The following is a 22,059-nucleotide window of genomic DNA, read 5'->3' on the forward strand; positions in this document are numbered from 1 at the left end:
TGGGACATTATGATAAATGGGTATTTTAGAACCGAGTGTATCTAGGTGGCCTTAATAGTTTTGAATGGATGATGGGTAATGGGACTTGAGTCAAATTGTGTAATTGCATTTTCAGTGTTGCCAGTTTATAGTTATTTGAAGAAGTTGGAGGTAGGAAGAAGACCTCACGTAAGAGTGGAAATGGTAGATGTTCCACTATGGAAAACTATGTTACACAGCCATAGGAAAATGATGCTTGTCGTGAGAGTCAAAGTGGTCCCCCTACGCTATCATTATCCTCCGCCCACTTTCTGCCACCTCACTCCCTCCATGTCATAATAAAGAATTCCCTTCGCATGCATGACCCTTCTCTCATCTCGAAATTCCTCACGTCTGTGATGAAACCATTTGCCTTGTTGTTGCTTCATTTCTTCGCAACTGGCTTAATTCTCAAAGATGGGAGTTTGAATGTGTGAAAGACTGTAGCATACCACATGCAATGCCTACTGACCTATTGAAAGTTGTGAATGACTAGTTACTACATGAAAATGATGTTCAACGTCCAACATAGATTAAACAAAGCATTTCAAAGACAACACAAATAAGATTGATATGAGGGCTTAGGAATGCCAAAAGGAATTTGAAAGTTGTGCAACGGTAAACATGGTTCGTTCTGCACCCAAATCAGATTGAACTGATATATGAGGATCAAGATGGCAATATATAGCTGCAAATTGGTGCCAGAGGTGGTTACTGCTGTAAGGTTTTTGTTGAGATATTAGGAATGCTTTCCTTATATCATTCTTTCCTTATATTATTTAGTGTTGAGATATTAGGAATATTGAGATATTAGGAAAGTTGAGATATTAGGATATTAGTTGTTATTTCTTTATATCATTCTTTCCTTGTATCATTCTTTCCCATTCTTAGAATGGTGATTACCCTCTATATATACTCTGTACATGAACGAATGAAAATATGAATGAAAAAACTACCATTTATCAATTTGAAGATGGTATCAGAGCCATGGAACTGAAATCCTGGATATTTTGTCGCTATGGTAGTCCGACAACGACCATCCATCCTAAGATAAGCTCTAATATTGATAAGTCAACCTTCAAATGCACTCACTGCAATAAGACTGATCCCACTAGTCTGGATATCCCACAATTTCAAAGCAACGACTCTTGATATGACCAGGAAAACAATGAGGAATTGAGGATTTGAACCATGGACCTTTAGATCATGTTTAGGCTATCAACACTTTGTTATTAATGATAATAATCGTGATCAACGGAATAAGGATTCCAAGAAAACCTCGATTGCAACTGTTGTCGAAATAAATACAGAGGCTAATGTTGCTAAGAAAGCCTCTGCATTGGTAGCCGCTACAGATCATGGTGGTAAGTTTTTAAATACTTTTACACTTGTTATTAATAGTGCATGGATAATTGATTTTGGTACTACAAATCATATGACTTTTGATTTTAGACAGGTTTCACCTCTTAGACCTTCCTCACAAAAAATTGTTTCCACAGCCAATGGTAACTGATTCGTGCCCACTTGGTGTCTCAGCTGATTCGTGTCCAGCTGGTGCTCCTTGATTGAGGGAGTAATCAACAAAATTTATAACCTATTACACCATATACTAGGGTAGCAAAGAAAAAGCTACTATAGCATAATGGCTCTGGGATCGTTCACTGGGATGGGTTTTCACTTCACAAATGATATTAATTCAAAGTTGAATTGGTGCCTTTTCATTTCAAGGTTAGCTTTAAAAGAAAACATAAACTTGAGTTGGAAAAGGTTTGGTTTTAAACTAACCACAAATAGTAACTGATTTTACTTACAAAGAAAAGTGTTTCTTGGAGTTTCAGATCACTAGGCTCAGATTCCTCATACAAAAAGGGAGTTCCGGTCACTTGTTTCTTTTCCTCGCATTAGAGAATTAACATATAGTTAATTCTCTAACCGGTGTTGTACAGATGCTTCCCATTAATGGGTTCAAACACTAAATCCCTCTCACTGATGCATCTTGCAATGGCTCGTGCCTCTCACCTAGCATTTGCCATTCAAGGTGATCTTTAACCTTGGATTACCCGTCAAAAGCTCGCAAGAGATAACTAATGGATGTCTCCTTGGAGTCCAAAAGCTTACCAAGTGTTGGCTATTCTAGAAAATCCTACCTTCAAGTCACCTCCCAAAGGCTCGCAAGAGATAAACTAGTGAATCTCCATGGACGGAGATCACTTGCCTTACCAAGTGTTGGCCCAGGTGATTTAAAGGCGTTTTAAGTTAACTAAAAAGATAAAAACCATTAACAGGTCACACTTTCTCTTCATTAAAAACTAAAACAACAAAACTTCTAATTTATGCATTCGGAAACTTACCCGGTTACCTTAGCTCCAAGAGACGAAAAGCCTAGCCTCTCATCCTCTGAGGAAAAATCCTCAGAGAATGTTTGGCTAGCAAGAAAATGAAAATGAAAGAGAAGGAAAAACAGAGCAAGGCTCTATATATTCTATATATTTATATATCTATATATTCCGTTGGATTACATGATGCCCTGAGAACAAGCTCCTGAGATCTATATATAAAGAAAATTACAAAACAAAATATCTGAGGTTATTCACCCCTTTTCCAAACTTAATAACTAAGGAATCCTATAATTGGTGGGTTACAAGGAGAAGAATGAAAATTTATACAAAAATATCTGAAGAAAAATATCCAAAAGTGTCGGTCGCAACTATCGGGAAGCTTCAGGAGAACACCCGTGCACTGTGCAAAATGGCTGCGAAATCATTTCGCAGCAAAAGGGTGATTTCGCAGCCGTGCAAAATTCTTCCTTCAGCTTGGAGTGATCGGCTTCCAATGGCTGTAACTCCTTCATTTCAACTCTGAATCGCATACCGTTTGAAGCATTGGATTGTTGACTTCCTGAGCTTCGAAACGACACATAGCATGCATAAATTTGACTCCAGAAAGTGCTCCAAAAGTGGCTAACATGACTGTTATCAAGAATGCTTCATGGCATATTTCTCTTTGCTTCCCCTCCTTGCATTCCGGATTTGCTTATGGAAAAGGACTTCAAAGCTTCGGTTCTTCATGTTTCTGAGCTTTCCATTGCTTTGCCATGGATTCCAAATAACTCTCCTCAATCTCATATTGCTTTGGTGATCAAAAAGCTATCAAAACACCAAAACTTAACACAAATTGATTAGAATTGATTGCAAGGGTCCTTAACATGCCAATTGAGTTAAAAGGTAATAACTACTACTCAAAAGTGTTTAAAAGAGTTAATTACAAGCTATCAAATAGCCCTTTTTGAGTAGTAATCAGTAACACAACCCCAGTCATTAGGGAAGGATCCTTAACTCTTACTGATACTTTGAATTTGGATTATGTTTTAGTTGTTCCATCTTTAGATTACAATCTTTTGTCAGTTTCTCAAATCACTACAACATTATCTTGTATTGTCATTTTTTTTGCCTGAATTTTGTGTGATTAAGGACATCCAAACAAGACAGACGATTGGTTGTGGTATTAAGCAGGGAAAACTCTATTACTTGGACTTGCAATCAAAGGATTCAAATAAGTTGCAACAAGCCTTGATGGCAGATGGATCTGAGGGGGAGAAGAAAAAGTATGAAATTTGGTTGTGGCATCGACGTTTGGGATATGCTTCCTTTGGTTATTTAAAAAAATTGTTTCCTAGTTTGTTTGCAAAGAGTGATATTTCTGGTTTCCGTTGTGATATTTGTGAATTGGCTAAAAGCCATCATGTTTCCTTTCCGTTAATTTTGAACAAAAGTCCGTTTCCTTTTATCGTTATACATTCTGATGTTTAGGGCCCATCCAAAGTCTCAACTTTGAGTGGCTCACGTTGGTTTGTTACTTTTATTGATGATTGTACTAGAATGACATGGTTATGCTCGATGAAGACCAAAGATGAAGTGAACTTGTTGTTTCAAAAATTTCATAAAATGATTGAAACTCAGTACAATGCAAAGGTTCGGGTTTTGCGTAGTGATAATGGTGGAGAATATCAAAGTTTTTATCTTCAAAAGTATTTGGAAGGACATGGCATCATTCATCAGACAACTTGTTCCAATACACCCCAGTAAAATGGAGTCGTTGAACGGAAAAATCGACACTTGTTAGAGGTTGTTCGTGCTTCCTTGATAGCAGCAAAAACACCGATATCTTATTGGGGAGAAGCAATCACATCTGTCGCATACTTGATCAATCGGGTACCTTCTAGCTCAATTAACTTCCAAACACCTCTCCAAGCTCTTACTAATGTCGTAGTTGCCCCAACTGTCCCAAATCTACCTCCTCGTGTTTTTGGTTGTGTGGCATTTGTGCATCTACACAAACACCAATGCACTAAGTTAACTTCCCATGCATTACAATGTGTGTTTGTTGGATATGCATTGCATAAAAAGGGATATCGATGTTACCATTCTCCAACTCGACAAATGTATATTACAATGGATGTGGTGTTTCATGAAGATTCGATATATTTTTCATCTGAGTCTGAACTTTAGGGGGAGTACCATAAGGAAATTCAGACTCTCGATTATGATTATCATATCTCTGAGGAGAATGAATCTGGACAATCTGAACTAGTGAACCAGGAAGCGGGTGAGTTGGATATGAGTGGTCAACAATTTGGGTCCGAAGATGTCTTCACTGAAATACCAAACCAATCGTCGTCTATTGAGGTTGTTCTTAATTTGGAACCTGATCCATTCATGAAACGGTTACCACACCGTCATAATAGAGGTATTCCTAAACCCACATATGAACTTGAATCGTCTACCAAAGTCAAATATCCTATGAGCAACTATGTGTCTAACCATCGTTTGTCTGAATCAAATAAATCATTTGTAAATCAATTGTCTACTGTAGCTATTCCTAACAGTGTGCAGGAAGCCTTAGCTGATCCAAGGTGGAAAGCAGCCATGAATGAAGAGATGAAATCATTGCAGAAGAATGAAACATGGGAACTCGTAGAATGTCCACCAAAAAAGAAGCCAGTTGGGTGTCGTTGGATCTATACTGTGAAGTACAAGGCAAATGGTAGTATTGAACGATTTAAAGCAAGACTGGTAGCAAAAGGGTACACTCAAACTTATGGAATTGGCTACACAAAGACATTTGAACCTGTAGCTAAGATCAACACAATTCGAGTATTACTGTCTTTAGCTGCAAACCTAGATTGGCCATTACAACAGTTCAATGTGAAAAATGCTTTTCTGCATGGCGAGTTATCTGAAGAAGTATATATGGATATTCCACCAGGATGCATGGTGTCAGAAAAGCAATGTCAGAAGGTATGCAAATTGAAGAAGTCATTGTATAGGTTGAAGCAATCCCCGAGAGCATGGTTTGGAAGGTTCATAAAGTCAATGAGAGCTTTGGCTATCGTCAAAGTAATTCAGATCACACTTTGTTCCTGAAAAAGCAACATGGTAAGATTACAACACTCATCGTATATGTGGATGACATGGTAGTTACAGGAAATGATCCTGAAGAAAGAAAAGCTCTGCAAAATTATCTATCTAGAGAATTCGAAATGAAAGATCTAGGTCCTCTGAAATACTTTCTTGGGATTGAAGTTTCTCGATCAAGTGAAGGAATTTTTTTGTCTCAAAGAAAGTATGTCTTAGATCTTTACAGAAGACTGGAATGTCGAGATGTCAACCTGTTAATACACCAATAGAAGAAGGTTTGAAATTGTGTGTTGAGCCTAATCAAGTATCAACCGATAAGGGAAGATACCAGAGACTTGTGGGGAGATTAGTGTACTTAGCTCATACAAGACCAAATCTTGCTTATGCATTGAGTGTAGTGAGTCAATACATGCATAATCCTGGAGAGCAACATATGAATGCAGACATGCGTATTTTGAGGTATTTGAAGAATGCTCCTAGGAAGGGAATTTTGTTCGCTAAAAATGTTAATCATCAGAGTATAGAAGTATATACTGATGTTGATTGAGTCGGTGCAGTGGATGATAGGTGATCTACATCTGGTTACTTTACCTTTGTAGGTGGTAATCTTATGACATGGAAAAGTAAGAAGCAGAATGTCGTCGCTCGTTCAAGGGCAGAAGCGGAATTTAGAGGTATGACTCTAGGACTTTGTGAGGCATTATGGCTAAGACTCCTCTTACAGGATTTAGGTTACCTATCTAGGCAACCAATCCGATTGTTTTGTGACAATAAAGCCGCATGTGACATTGCTCATAATCCAGTACAACATGATCGTACAAAGCATGTCGAGGTGGATAAATTCTTCATTAAGGAAAAATTGGATGATAAGATTGTGGAATTGCCTAAGATTCGATCAGAAGATCAATTGGTCGATATCCTCACCAAAGCTGTCTCAAGTCAAGTGTTCTCAAAATTTTTAGACAAGTTGGGCATGTGTGACATCTATGCACCAACTTGAGGGGGAGTGTTGAGATATTAGGAATGCTTTCCTTATATCATTCTTTCCTTATATTATTTAGTGTTGAGATATTAGGAATATTGAGATATTAGGAAAGTTGAGATATTAGGATATTAGTTGTTATTTCCTTATATCATTCTTTCCTTGTATCATTCTTTCCCATTCTTAGAATGGTGATTACCCTCTATATATACTCTGTACATGAACGAATGAAAGGATGAATGAAAAAACTACCATTTATCAATTTGAAGAGTTTTTAACTATGATTTGGGAATGGTAGCTTTGTTGTTGATGCAAATATTCATGGACCATGTTAGGCAAGAGTTGAAGTGTGAGCTTGAACAGGAATACAGAGGAGACATGTATATTTCCAGGAGACTAATTTTCATTTAGCTTCCATGTCTCCAAAAGTCCGATCTTGCTTGGAATTGTCTTTAAGGAGTTTGGAAATTCAACTAGTTTAATAGTACAAGTGACATTTAGTGAGAGGTTGACCATGAATCTTTATAGAATTCAAAGTCTTTTCCATTGAAGTGTCTCTCTTCAAATCCTTAAAGCAAGGCAATAGCTTGAAGCCAAAGAATTGTTCCCCTTAATTGTTGATCCCAAACATCTTATTGAATCTACGAGCACAACAAATGAGTCAGTTGATTCGACTCATGGTAGCTTAGCTTTAAAGGCGTATCAACAAAATTTATACCTTGAATACTATTACTAAAGTAGCCAAGCTACTATAGCATAGTGGTTCTAGGATCGTTCACTGGGAAGGGTTTTCGCAAACACAAGTGATATTCAAATTAGGAAAATAGGTGATTTTCTTATGGATGTTAGCTTTAAAAGAAGATGTAAATGTTTTAGAAAGATTTAAACTAATCTAAGCTAACATTAAAGACTAAAATGAAAGGATGTAAAAACAAGTTTCTCAAAGATAGGATAGCTATGCTCTGGCTCTTATGCAAATTGGAAATCTCAGGATAGGCTCCTTGCGTTGGGGTTGCAACTATGGTGATGCTTGCTTCCCGAACCGGTATGGATTTAGCAAATCAAGTTTTAATCCTTTAAAATGGCAAAACAGATGGTAGTCAATTTCATCAATGGTTATTCACCTTAGACTTCCTTTGAATGGCTTGTAAGAGATAACTAATGGTCTAAAGCCAAAAGCTTACCAAATATTGGCAACTCAAAGTCATTCCAGGTGATAAACTCACCTTTCAATGGCCATTGAAATTGGTTCTAACCGATTAATGCAAAACTTGGAATTGAAAACCTCACCTTCCAATAGCTCGTAGGAGATAACTAATGGATAGAAATCCAAAAGCTTATCAAGTATTGGCCGTTGGAAGTTGTCCAAAGGAAATAAAAACCAAAATTTGCATTAATGAACCTTTAATGAAAAACGACTACCTTACCTTCCAGGTGCGAGAAATTTCCATGGGAGTGCATCCAAGTCATCACATAACATCCATACTTTGAGAAACTAAAAGTTTTAGCCAATCATCCTCTGAGGAAAAGCCCTCAGAGGCTGTTTGGCTTCCAAGAAAATAAAATAGTAAAGAGAAAGGAGAAGCGAGAGAGCTCTCTGTAAAACGTAACATGCATGTTCTATATCTATATATCAATATTTGTTACAACGGATGCAAGGGGATATAAATAGAGAAGTTTTTCCAACCTTCCTAGCTAAGAAATCTTATGATTGGTGGATTACAAGGAGAAGAATGGAAATTTATACAAAAATATCCAAAAGAAAAGATCTCGTGTGGAGTCGGCAGAAACAGGGGAAAATTCGCACCACGCAAGGGGGTGTGCGAATTTGGAAGGTGTTGTGCGAAATTTTCGCACAAGCCTAGAGCAGTTGTCTTCCGAAGACCATATCTTCCTCATTTCAGCTCCAAATCGTACACGGTTTGAAGCGTTGGATTCTTGACTTCCTGAGCTTTGAAATGGTATATAGCATGTAGAAAATGGACTTCGGGAAGTGCTCCAAAAGTGCGAAAGAAGACTGCAGCTGCTGTCCTCTGTTTTCCTCTTTGCTTCCCTTTGCTTCTCTTTGCTTCTCTCCTTTTGTTGGCTTGCTTTGGTGTAGCTAAAAGCTTGCTTTAACTTGTCCAAGAAGCTCCTCCATCATTTGGCATGCTTGAATTGATTCATAAGCTGATAAAAACATGTAAACTTGCCACAAAATGGTTAAAACCAATTATTAAGGACCTTAATGAATTAATTGGGTTAAATGAATATGATTACTACTTAAAGGTGCTTAAAACCATTATAATTAGGTCTACAAAATAGCACTTTTTGGTAGTAATCAGTCAGTTCTGAAGACTGCATTTGATCATGGGAAGGCATCATTCAGCAGCACCTTGACACCTAGGAACTCACTCTAGCATAGCCACCCTGGTGCACACCTCTTCCTTTTTTTTTTTTGTTTTTTTGGTTGAGTATTTACAGTTTTAAATTGATTTTCAAACCCATTTTCAACTGAATAATTCCAATTTAAAAAAAATCCATCTTTAGACTTCTTTTAGGCAATAAAAATCCTCATTTTCAATGAACTTTTGCTACTAAATTTCCTTATGGCATGCATTTTCTTAATAATCTTCATGATTTTCTAGGCTTTTAACAATCATGAATAAAGTTCATGGTTCCAAGTAATGGGATTGATTGAATCAATTCGTGCAAAAGCAATTTGGATCTTAGTGGGGGATCCAACATTCTAGACATCATCTCGGATATTGATTTAAATGGGGTGTTTATTTTATGATTGATTAACATTGATCCTCATTGTAATACATAAGATTGCTTTGCACCTATTATTGAGCTAATCATGTTTCTCCATTTTAGTGGTCAACTTACTATCCATGTACGCTCCTCCACACTTACTTTTGAGAGCTCTATGGACACGTATACTATTGATGACTATATCCATACTTGATGTGATTCTTGGGTGCTTAGATGTATGCTTGACTTGCTTGGATAAAATGCTTGTTGTGTACTATATTTCTATATTAACTTTGATGTTTTACAATAGCGGTTGAGGAGAAGTCCAGGTACACACTTTGACTCCCCTTTATAATCATGATTCGACTTTCTTGCTTTGCATGTTAATTTTGAAATCAGCTTAGTCTGCCTAGGTATCTATGATCAACCAATTAATTGCCCCACTTCCCTTAACTTAGTCAGTAGAGACCTCTTTAGTGCTTAGAGGGGTGCTACCTCTTAAAGGTATCTTCCCAATAGGTAACCTGATCCTCGGACCAAGACTCGATTTTTTCAAGACTTGCATTTCCAAAACTATGGAGTCACTTCTTTAAGGTTTTCTTTCTTGTTTTATTTTCCTTTTTAAAATAAAATAAAATAAGTGGCGACTCCGACTTTTCCAAAACTAATTTTTCACTAATAAAAATGAGTCTCGTCGATTGAGTGGGGACGCACTTGAAAAATACGGGTCCACACCGAGCAGCCGTGGACTTGTCAGTGGCTCCGCCGACTTTACCTTCACAACAACCACCGCCCATCTTCCATATGATAGGCACATGCTAACACCACTCTTGCACAGATGGCTATTCTCCATGCGTTGGTGGCCAGAGGGACCGTGGTGCTTCATGATTTCAACATCGTCTCCGACAACACTAGCGCCATCTCTCGCCGGATTCTCGTGAAGCTGCTTGCCAAGGCCGATTTCAGACTTTGTTTCTCACAAGATCGCTGCATATTTCACATACTCAGAGCTGATGGGCTTACGTTCCTTTGCATGGCCAACGACACCTTCGGAAGGCGGATCCCATTTGCATACCTTGAAGATATTCAAACGATAAGGGACCTTGGGAGATATATATATATATGAACCGTTTCAAGCAGTGACCTTGTCATGCTACTGATTTCTGGCTCAACACAGGCTGACAACTAGGAGAAAATATTCTCACTCATGAAGCCAAACAACATTCTTGGACTTTCCCATGGGTTCCTTCTAGGTCATTTGCAGTTCCTAGGCCTTGTTTTTTTTCAAAGAACATTAGTGTGATTGCTCCGTGTCTTAAGGGAATGGGCCCATCTATGAGGAGACTCTATGTCCAAGGCAAGGAGGTAAACGGTACTGGAATTAACTCCAGTTTTGCAGTCCATTAGGATGTTGATGGTGAAGCCACAGATGTATAATGCATGCTTGCACATGTTGCAATGCTTTTTGGGGCTGCCAGGATGCTCAAGGCCCATGAACATCATTTAAAGGCTTCTATCCACCTTGGACCCACCCCTAAGTGCTCCCACTTTGCATGGTCACCTTGGCATGCGGTCCCAATAGCCACTTGTCATCTTCTTGTTTCTTCATATTTTGATAACTTTCCAAACTCTAGTTTTTCAAATAACTATCATAGTTACAATTCTCAAATAATTTCAAAACTTCCATTTTCAAATAATTCTTCAAAATTCCTATTTTTAAATTTTAATTTTCCAAACTTCCATTTCAAATAATTTTCCAAAGTTCCAATTTCCAAAATTAATTTTTTAAAGATTCCATTTTCAAATAAATTTCCAAAACTCCAATTTTTAATTTAATTTTTCAAAACTTCAATTTTTAAGTTTAATTTTCAAAACTTTAACTTTCCAAACTTTAATCATTTTCAAATTTAATTTTCAAAACTTCCGTTTTCGAATAATTCTTCAAAATTCCATTTTTTAAATTTAATTTTCAAAACTTCCATTTTCAAATAATTTTCTAAAGTTCCAATCCCCAAATTTAATTTTTTAAAGATTCCATTCTCGAATAATTTTCAAAAGTCTAATTTTTAAAATTCCATTTTTTTAATTTAATTTTCAAAACTTCCATTTTCAAATAATTTTCCAAAGTTCCAATCCCCAAATTTAATTTTTTTAAAGATTCCATTCTCAAATAATCTTCGAAACTCCAATTTTCAAATTTTAGTTTTTCATTTTAATTTCACACCAATTTTCAAATAATTTTTTTAATTCTACCACTCTTCATCCTTCATTAGGGTTTTAAGTCACTAAAAATTTCATTTTTAAATAAACTTGCTACATTTCCCTTCAGGTAAGCACTTTCACATATTTTCTTTAATTTTTTAAATAATTTTTTGTTTCTCTTGAATTTAAATAAGCATGAAGGCAATTTTCATAATTCCAAAATAATGGAATTTCTAGATTAATTCATGCAAAATTAATTGGGCTTTGGTGGGGGTCCTACATAAGAGTTTTCTCTTTTGATTGTCAACTGTTACGCTTAACGAATATTGCTTGATTTTTGTCTTGATCTTTGATATGCATGTGATAATTTTATACTTGAGCTAACCTTATTTCCATGATAGCGCTTTATTACCTACTGCCAAGGTAGGCTCTCACTCTCATTTGTTTATTATTTCGTTATCATGACTCGCTTTTAATCTATGATCATTTTGATATCCATTGATCTCCTAGTTAATTGTCATGCTTGCTTCACCATACCTTCCTAATAGAGTTTTCTTTCTTATTTTGTTTTCCCTTAAAAAAAATAAAACAAAAATAAGTGGCGACTCCAAGTCTTCTTCAAAAAAATCACATTCTTACAAAATAAATAAAAAGCGAGTTGCTCCATCGAGTGGGAATGCATTGAGCAAAAATGCGGGTCCATAGGGTGTTACTTAAACATGTTGATCTTATCTAACTCGATGTTTTAGCAGACTTATACAATTATTTTTAATAATTGAAATGGTTTGTGTTAAACTTTTTTAACCTAAACTTAATTCAAGTTGGATTTGGGTTAAGGTTGGCACAACTCAAACCTAACACCCGATTTATTTTTTATAATGTTTATAATTTATATTATCATTTATTAATTAATTAATTATATATATATATATATATATATTTAAATAAAAATGTCAAATTATAATTATATCATATAATACGTGCAACTATTGTAGACCTAAAAAAATAAAACCCTTTTATTCTTAATTACTTGTTTCCGATCGCTAATAATGGATCAAATCACACCAATATCAATTCGTTTTATTCCACCTTGGGTTGTGTGCAACTATTGTAGACCGTACACATCACAATGTGTGGGGTGGGTGATTACTACTCAAAATGTGCTATTTCATAGCTTGTAATTAACTCTTTTAAACACTTTTGAGTACTAGTTATTACCTTTTAACCCAATTAACATATTAAGGACATTTGCAAGCACTTCTAATCAATATGTGTTAAGTTTTGATATTTTGATAGCCTTTTTGATCACCAAAGCAATCCGAGATTGAGGAGAGTTATGAGGAATCTTGGGCAAAGCAATTGGAAGCTCAGAAACATGAAGAACCAAAGCTTGGAAGTCCTTTGCCATAAGTAAATCCGGAATGCAAGGAGAAGAAGCAAAGAGAATATGTCATAAAGCATATTCTTGATGACAGTCATATCAGCCACTTTTGGAGCACTTTCTGAAGGCCAATTGATGTATGCTATATACCATTTTAAAGCTCAGGAAGTCAACAATCCAATTCTTTAAACGGTGCACAATTCGGAGTTGAAACGAAGAAGTTACAGCCATTACAAGTCAATCACTCTAAGCTGAAAGAAGCATTTTTTCAAAGTGTTGCGAAATCACCCTTTTGTTGCGAAATGATTTCGCAGCCTTTTTGAACAGTGTTGTGGATTTCCTCCTGAAGTTGCCTGATATATGCCGCACGATGGAAGCTGAGAGCTTCAAGGTGAAAGCCAACTTCGCAGAGCTGCGAGATTAGCCTTTTGCTGCGAAGTGATTTCGTAGCCCTTTTTGTGTGTCTACGAAATCTCGCAGACATCATTTTCTCTTGCGAAATGGTCCTTAGTGCTTCCCGATATTTGCTACTGACATTGGGAGATATTTTCCATCAGATTTTTGTTGTCTAAATCCCAAAATTCTCCTTGTAAGCCACCAATTACAAGATTCCTTAGCTTTTAAGTTAGGAAAAAGAGTAAATATCCATGTAATAATTAGTTTTGTATTATGTTTATATAAATACCTCTCGAGAGCCTGTTCTCAACGAGGAGGAACCTTTTTGTAAAAGTTTGAAAGCAAGTAAAGTTCAGGCCCTTTGTTTTGCCTTACCTTCTCACTTTGTTTTTTTTCATCTTTTTCTAAGTTATGAACTCTCTGAGGAATTTTTCCCAAAGAATGAGTAACTAAACCTTTAGTTCCTTGGAGCTAAGGTTGCCGGGGAAGGTTCCAAGTGCAAGAATGCAAAGCTTTGTGGTTTCAGCCATTAATGAAGAGGAAGTGAAATCCTTTAGTGATTTCTATGTTTTTAGTTAACTTAAAACACCTTAGAGTCACCTGGGCCAACACTTGGTAAGGCAAGTGATCTCCAACCAAGGAGATGCACTAGTTTACCCCTTGCGAGCCTCTAGGAGGTGACTTTAAGGTAGGATTTTCTGGAATTGCCAACACTTGGTAAGCTTTTGGACTCCAAGGAGACATCCATTAGTTATCTCTTGCGAGCTTGAGAAGGGAAGTCCAAGGTTAAAGATCACCTTGAATGGTTAAGGCTTAGTGAGAGGCTTGAACCATTACAAGTTGTATCAGTGAGAGAATTAAAGTTGAAATCTAATTAAATGATGTATCTGTACATCACCGGTTAGAGAATTGACTATATGTTGAATCTTTAACGCGAGGAAATGAACCATCTGACCAGAGCTATGTCTTTTGCATGAGGAACCACCCCAGTGAACCTGACCCTCCAAGGAATGTTTTTCCTCCTAAGTTATTCCCATTACTTGTTTTATAGTTAGTTTAAATCTAAATCTTTGCCAATCAAAGTTTGTATTTTATTTCTTAAGCTAGCTTTGAAATGAAACAAGACCAATTCACTTTGAATTGGTATCATTGATAACTTGCTAATCCTTCCCAGTGAACGATCCTAGAGCCGCTATGCTATAGTAACTTTGTCTTTGCTACCCTAGTATATGGTGTAATAGGTTATAAATTTTGTTGATTACTCCCTCAATCAAGGAGCACCAACTGGACATAAATCAGCTGAGACACCAATTGGGCACGAATCAGTGGGGTGTTGGGTGCAGTGTTGTATTAAATCATATTACCTTATACTATAGATCATACGCCTTAGGATGGGTGCAACTACTGTAAACTATATGCCTCGGGATGTGTGTAATTACTATAAACCATACGCCTCGGGATGCATGGGTGGATATTATTTTGTTAAAAAGATATATAAATTTGTTTTTACTTTTTTTTTTAACTATTTTGAAATATTATCCATTTATTATGTAAATTTTAGTATAAATTCATATATATTTTTTTTAAATATTATTATGGATGAATTTCAAATCATATATTTTGATCCATTCAAGTCTAATTTGATGAATTTGAATTTCAAGAAATGATATGAGATTGAGTTTGGACTGATTTCCTCAAGTTAAAAATAAAATGATTTTTCAATTTGAATTGGGTTAGATTTGCCATCAATCGAACTCGATCCAATAAGTTGCACCCTTGATACCTTGTTTTTAGGAGTTTTCGAATAAGATGATTTATAACAAGTCTAACCTAATATTATAGTGAGTTAATAATTTTGCTTTAAAAGATGACACGTTTTAATATAAAATTATTTAATAATAAAATATTTATTTTATAAAAAGGATAATCATTTAATAGTAATTTATAATATTAAATGTATCAATATTTGAGTTTTATGTTATTTTTAAAAATTATTAGATTCCTTAATGAATCTAATACATTAAGTCTTGTTTAATTTGGAGTTTTATTTGTCTAGTAAAAAGCTCAAAAAATAATGATTTTACATACAAGATAAATAATGGAGTTGTTCTAGACCAATTTTTATTCATAAATTTCTGCTATTAATTGGATCATAACTTGATTTTTAAGTTATTTTAAAAAATTACTAGATTTATTAATTAATTCAACCCATTAAGTCTTGCTTGATTCAAAGTTTATTTGCCTAGTAAAAAGATTGGAAAATAATAATATAGAAAAGAAATAATAGAGTCGTTCTAGACTGAATTTTTTCCATAAATTTATGGTATTGATTGGATTATTATATGAGTTTTAAGTTATTTTTAAAAATTATTAGACTCATTAATGAATCTAACGTTAAGAACTTAATTTGAAGTTTATTTCTCTAGTGAAAAAATTTATAAAAATATGATATATGTAAAGAAGAAAATAACCAAGTTATTTAAAATAAATTTTAGTTTATGACTTTCTAATGTTATTGACTTCCATCACTTTTTAGCACTGATTAAATCACATTTAAAATTTAAAATTATTTTTAAAAATTAATAAATTTTATATATAAAGTATAATTGGATTTGAAATTTATTTACTTAAAGAAAAATTTTAAAGGAGTTACCAGATATTTAGAAAAACACATATAATTTAAAGAAATATCATATTGTGGATCCCGCATTTTGCTCGATGCGTTCCCACTCGATGGCGAGCTCGATTTCTATTTTATTTGGTGAAAATTTGATTTTTAGAAAAAGACTTGGAGTCGCCACTTATTTTTGTTTTATTTTAAAAGGGAAAAACAAAATAAGAAAGAAAAACCCTAAGTATGACTCCTGAAGGAAAAAACGGGTCTATGAAAAACCGAGTCTGGGTCCGGGGGACAGGTTACTCATTGGGAAGGTACGGTGGTGAGCCGTAGCATCCCTCTAAGCCCGTATACGTACGACTCTACTAAACGAATTGAGAAAATTGTGACAATTAATTAATTAATTATAGATACCAAGAAAAATAATCAATATACAAGTCATGGTGAAAATTAACATGCACAAAAACAATGATGAAATCTAATTACAAAAATACACAAAATAAATAATAAGAGGATTATGCAAAATGATTTATTGAATTAAATAAAAAAAAGATATGAAAAAAAAGTTTTAAAGAATTTTCAAAGGATTTTATTAAAAATTATTTTGAATTAATCATTTCCATTTATTTACTTATAAAAAAGAATCAATTTATTTTCTCAATTTTAGTTGTATTCAATTTTCATAAAAGCTATGAACACTTATTGTATCAAAAGAATTTATTACAAAATTTCAATTTGGGGACAAAAATTATTTTTACTTACTTTTACCAGAAAATAATGAATTTTTACAATTTTATTTACAAAAGTATTTAGATTCATTTTCATTTAAAAGAGTGATTTTTATAAATTATTTAAAATGACATAACTTTATTTGCAAAAGAAATTTTAATTAAAAAGAAAAACAAAGATTTAAATTCTCTATTTCTGAAAAAACACTTTTAATCCCATTTTAATTAGGAAAAAGAATTCATTTGAAAAAATATTTTTTAGACAATTTTACTAAAAATTAATTTTTGGAACAACTTTATTTATAAAACAATTTTTGGACAATTTTTATTAAACAAAGAAATTTTTTAACAATGTCATTAAAAACAATTTTTCGAATTCTATTAAAAACAATTTTTTTGAATTTTTCTAAATGCATTTTTCTGAATTTTTATAAATAATAAAAAATTTCTTTTATTAAAAAGAATATTTTAAAATTAGTACTTTATTAAAACATATTTACTGAATTCTTCATCTCATTTAAACAAAATTTCTAATTTGTTCGATGTTCAATTTTGTACACACTCAATAAATATATACAAACAAATATTTACAAGAACTAATTAAAATAAAACCAAATAAAAGTGAAAAATAAAATATGTACCCAAATAAACTTACAACAAGCTCCACGTGTCATCAATTCGTACTCAGCCAACAAGATTGCAGAATGGGTCCATGCAAAAACAAAAATAGTACAAATGTAAATATCTAGAGATGTATAAAATCTCAAACAAATATTCAAACCCAAATTCCAATTTCAAATTAGTCCCATAAATTTCATCAATTAAAATGAGCCCAAATTACTATAGGTCTTAACCCAGAACATCTAAATTAATAACAAAAAATACAAACACAATCAACCAAACCTAAAATTGGATAAATTAAAATAAATTCTACTAGACCTAAATTTAATATTTTATAATCTAAACCTAGTTTAATATACACCACAATTGTCCCATGTCCAAATTAAACAATTCAAATTAGCCAAACCCATGTCAAATATTCAAATAATCTAACAAATCCCACCCACATTATGGGCCCCAAAATTCACATCAATTAACGAGCCCACATAAAAAAAATACATGGTCAAGAGAAATAATATTTCAAGCCCAATCCAATAAACTCAAACAAATAACAACTTAACAATAGGCTCGAGTCCAAATAAACAATATGCAATTGATATAATCCAAATATCCCCAAATTAATCACCAAATACAATATGCCCACAAACCCAAATTATCAAATTTCAAATTAACTCACTAACAATAAATTAAATCAAATTACGTATTAATCTACCAACAACAAATTAACCCCAAATTTCATATTAATTCAACAATCCAAATTTCACAAACATCAATTACTATTAAAATAAAACAATAATAACAACAATAACAATAACAATAATAATAATAACAATAACAATAATAATAACAATAATAATAATAACAATAACAATAACAATGATAATAATAATAATAATAATAATAACAATAACAATAATAATCATAATAATAATAATAATAATAATAATAATAACAATAACAATAACAATGATAATAATAATAATAATAAGAATAACAATAAAAATAATAATAAGAATAATAATAATAATAATAATAATAATAATAAGAATAAGAATAACAATAATAATAATAATAATAATAAGAAGAAGAAGAAGAAGAAGAAGAAGAAGAAGAAGAAGAAGAATAATAATAATAACGGGAAACGGATGAAATGGGAAGGGGGTTGTCGGCCGGTAGTGGCTCGTCGGCGGTGACTAGTCGGTGGCCTTAACGGCGATAGTGAGGATGGACGGGTTTTCGGGAAGTAAAATAAAATAAAATGGAAGGAAAAAAATGGTGATGGAGGGACGCCGGAAAAGGCGCCAGTGGGAGTGGGCATTGGGATCGTGCTGCTGGAAGGGAGGTGTGGTGGAGTGCTGTGAAGAAGGAAGAAAATGGAGAAGGAAAGAAAAGGAAAAGGAAAAAATCGGAAGATCTGCGGGGTGTTGGCCAGTGAGAGTGAATGGAGGGGGGAAAATGGGGGGAAAAGAAAATGGGGGACGACCAAAGGGAGTTTTTTTTGGGGAAAAGAGAGAAGAGTAAGAGGGAAAAAAAGAAAAGAAAAAAAAATTAAATGGGAGAAATGAAGTGGTGGTCGGTGGTGAGGAGTATGGGAGGAAAGAGAAGAAAGTGGGTGGGTGAGGGTAGGTGGAGAAGAAAATGGAAAAGAGAGAAGAGAGGAAAAATAAAAAAATAATAAAACAAAAATAAATAAATAAAATAAAAATATATAATATAATATAATATAATAATAACAACAAATAAAATGAATAAATAAAAATAAAAAATAAAATAAAATAAAAAAATAATATTTTACAAAATAATGAAAACTAAAAATTAAAGGGTGAGTGAGCAAAAAAAAAAATACATGTAATTGGGCTTAAAATTAATGTAAAAATAAAATTGGGACAAATTTTGGGGTTTACAAATATGCCCTTCTTCGATAGAATTCACGAGTAAAGTGAGTGTATACACAAACGAAACGAGGTGAACTTTGCCAAAGAACAAGAAAGACCACCAAATTTGTCCCAGTATGACATGGGCTCTCTTAAACCAAAACAAGAACAAAGAGGCTCTAAATGCCTAAATGAGTATGCATAACGGCTCCAAACGCCAAAACTAAAGGAACATGATGGCTCTGAACGCCTAAATGGACAATGGCTCTGAATGCCAAAATGAAGACACGACTCTGAACGCCAAACTAAAGAAAATGGTGGATCTAAAATGTCAAACTGAAGAAGATAATGGCTCTAAATGTCAAACTGAAGACATGGCTCTGAACGTTTAAAACTAAAAGAGATGGCTCAGAATGCTTAAAACTGATGAAAGTGGCTCCAAATGCCTAAAACTGGGAGAAATGGCCTTGAACACCTGTACTGAAGACATGGCTCTGAACGCCTAAAACCGAAAGAGATGGCTCTGAACGCCTAAACTGGGATAGAGGGCTTTGAACGCCTAAAACTTGAAAATACGGCTCTAAACGCCTTAAGCTGATGAATACGGCTTTGAACGCCTAAAACTGATTAAAGAAATGGCTTTGAATGCCTAAAACTAGAAAAGATAGCTCTGAATGCCTATGAAGAAAAATGGTGGTTTTGAATGCCTAAATGGTGAAAATGGATCTGGATCGTGAACTGAGGGCTCTAAATGCTAAGAATGACTCTGGATCATAAATAAGAAGAATGACTCTGGGTCGTGAGCTCAGGGCTCTGAATGCTAAGAATGACTCTGGGTCATAAATGAGAAGAATGACTTTTAGTCATGAGCTTAGGGCTTTAAATGGATAGCCGATCAAGATGCTTTCCGGCTCGTGGTGTCGGGTTGAGGCCACTCATAGGAGGCTAGAATGATGATAATGAAACATCTCAGGGATGTGAAAGATAGGAACAACTTCGGGTCGTGAGGTCAGGGCTCGGAATGCCATGAATGACTCTGGGTCATGACGCAATGAGTAACTCAGGGTTACAATGAATGGCTCAGGGCTAGGTGAACAGCTCAGGGCTATGAGCTCTAGGCTATATGACTGATCGACTAGAAAGAGGATGCGATACGCAAACTCCAGGTCATGCCACTCATGGGCGACCAAATGATGAAGGCTCAGTTCAGGACTGGAAAGACTCTAAGTCTTAAATGAGAAAAATGACTCTAGGTCGTGAGCTCAGGGCTCTAAATGGAAAGAATGACTCTAGGTCATGAATAAGAAGAACGACTTTGGGTCGCGAGCTCAGGGCTTTAAACATCTAAAGTGAAAAAAATGACTCTGAATGTTAAACTACAAGAAAATGACAACCCTAAATGCTAGCAACGAGGCTTTGAGCACCGAACTAAAAGAGAATGACAACTCTAAATGCTAGGAATGCTGCTCCAAACGCTGAACTAAAGGAAAATGGTGGCTCTAAATGCTAAGCTAACTAATGTCTCTAAATGCCAAACTGAAGAAATATGGTGGCATCTAAATGCCAAGCTAGCCAATGGCTCTAAATGTCGAACTAAAAATATGATGGCTCTGAATGCCCAGCTAACTAATGGCTCTAAATGTCGAACTGAAGATATAATGGTTCTGAACGCCAAGCTGACCAACGGCTCGGAATGCCTGACTATGAACGATGACTTTTGGACTCCAAACTGTGGAGAAATGGTGGCTCTGAATGCCAAACTAAGGATACGATGGCTCTGAAAGCCAAACTGTTAGGAAATGGTGTATGCTTGACTGTGAACAATGGATCTGAATGCCAAAATGTGAACAATGGCTCTAAATACCAAACTGCGGAGAGATGATGGCTCTGAAAGCCTGAATATGAACGATGGCTCTGAATGCTAAGCTGTAGAGAGATCATGACAGCTCTGAATGCCAAACTGTGAACAATGGCTCTGAACACCAAACTACTCTGAACACCAAACTATGGAGAAATGATGGCTTTGAACGCCTGAATGTGGATGATGGCTCTGAACACCTGAACTGTGGATAAATCATGATGGCTCTGAATGCCAAACTGTGAACGATGGCTCTGAACGCCAAACTGTGAGCGATGGACTCTAAATACCAAACTATGGAGATAGGAAGGCTCTGAACACCTGAACGTGAACGATGGCTCTGAACGCCTGAACTGTGAATAAATCATGGCGGCTCTAAATGCCAAACTGTGAACGACAGCTCTGAACGCCAAACTGTGAGCGACAGGCTCTAAATACCAAATTACGGAAAGATGATGGCTCTGAACGCTTGAATGTGAATGATGGCTCTGAACGCCTGAATGTGGACAATGGCTCTAAACGCCTGAACTGTGGATAAATCATGATGGCTTTGAATGTCAAATGGAAGACATGGCTCTGAATGCCAAATTAAAAAAAAAAAAAAAACTAATAACACTGAATACCAAAGACGAAGCTCTAAATGCCCAAACTTAACTGAGAGCCCTGAACGCTAGGAACGTAGCTTTAAACGTGGAAAATGTGGCAATGAATGCTCGATCGTGATAGGATGATGGCTTTAAACGCTAAACCGGAGATGCAGCTCTGAACGTCAAACTAAAAGCATGGCTCTAAACACTAAACTAAGAACAAACATCCCTAATTGTCAAATTGAGAATGACGACTCTGAACGTCAAACTAAGAATGAATGATGATGACTCTGAACCCCGAAACTGAAAATACGACTCTAAACATCAAGCTATAAACTGATGATGGCTCTAAACGCCAAAACTGAGAATGCGACTCTGAACGTCAAACTGGAAAGTGATGATGGCTCTGAACGCCAAGACTGAGAATGCGACTTTGAGCATCAAACTGAGAAGTGATGGCTATGAACGCCGAAACTGAGAAGCGATGATGGCTTTGAACGCCGAAACTGAGAATGCGATGAGGATGACTCTGAACGCTGATACTGAGAATTGATGGCTCTAAACGCCGAAATTGAGAAGCGGTGATGGCTCTGAACGCCAAAACTGAGAACGCGACTCTAGATATCGAGCTAAATACAAACAATG

The sequence above is a fragment of the Vitis vinifera genome, chromosome 15 (assembly GCF_030704535.1).
Source record: "Vitis vinifera cultivar Pinot Noir 40024 chromosome 15, ASM3070453v1".
Taxonomy (NCBI): Eukaryota; Viridiplantae; Streptophyta; class Magnoliopsida; order Vitales; family Vitaceae; genus Vitis; species Vitis vinifera.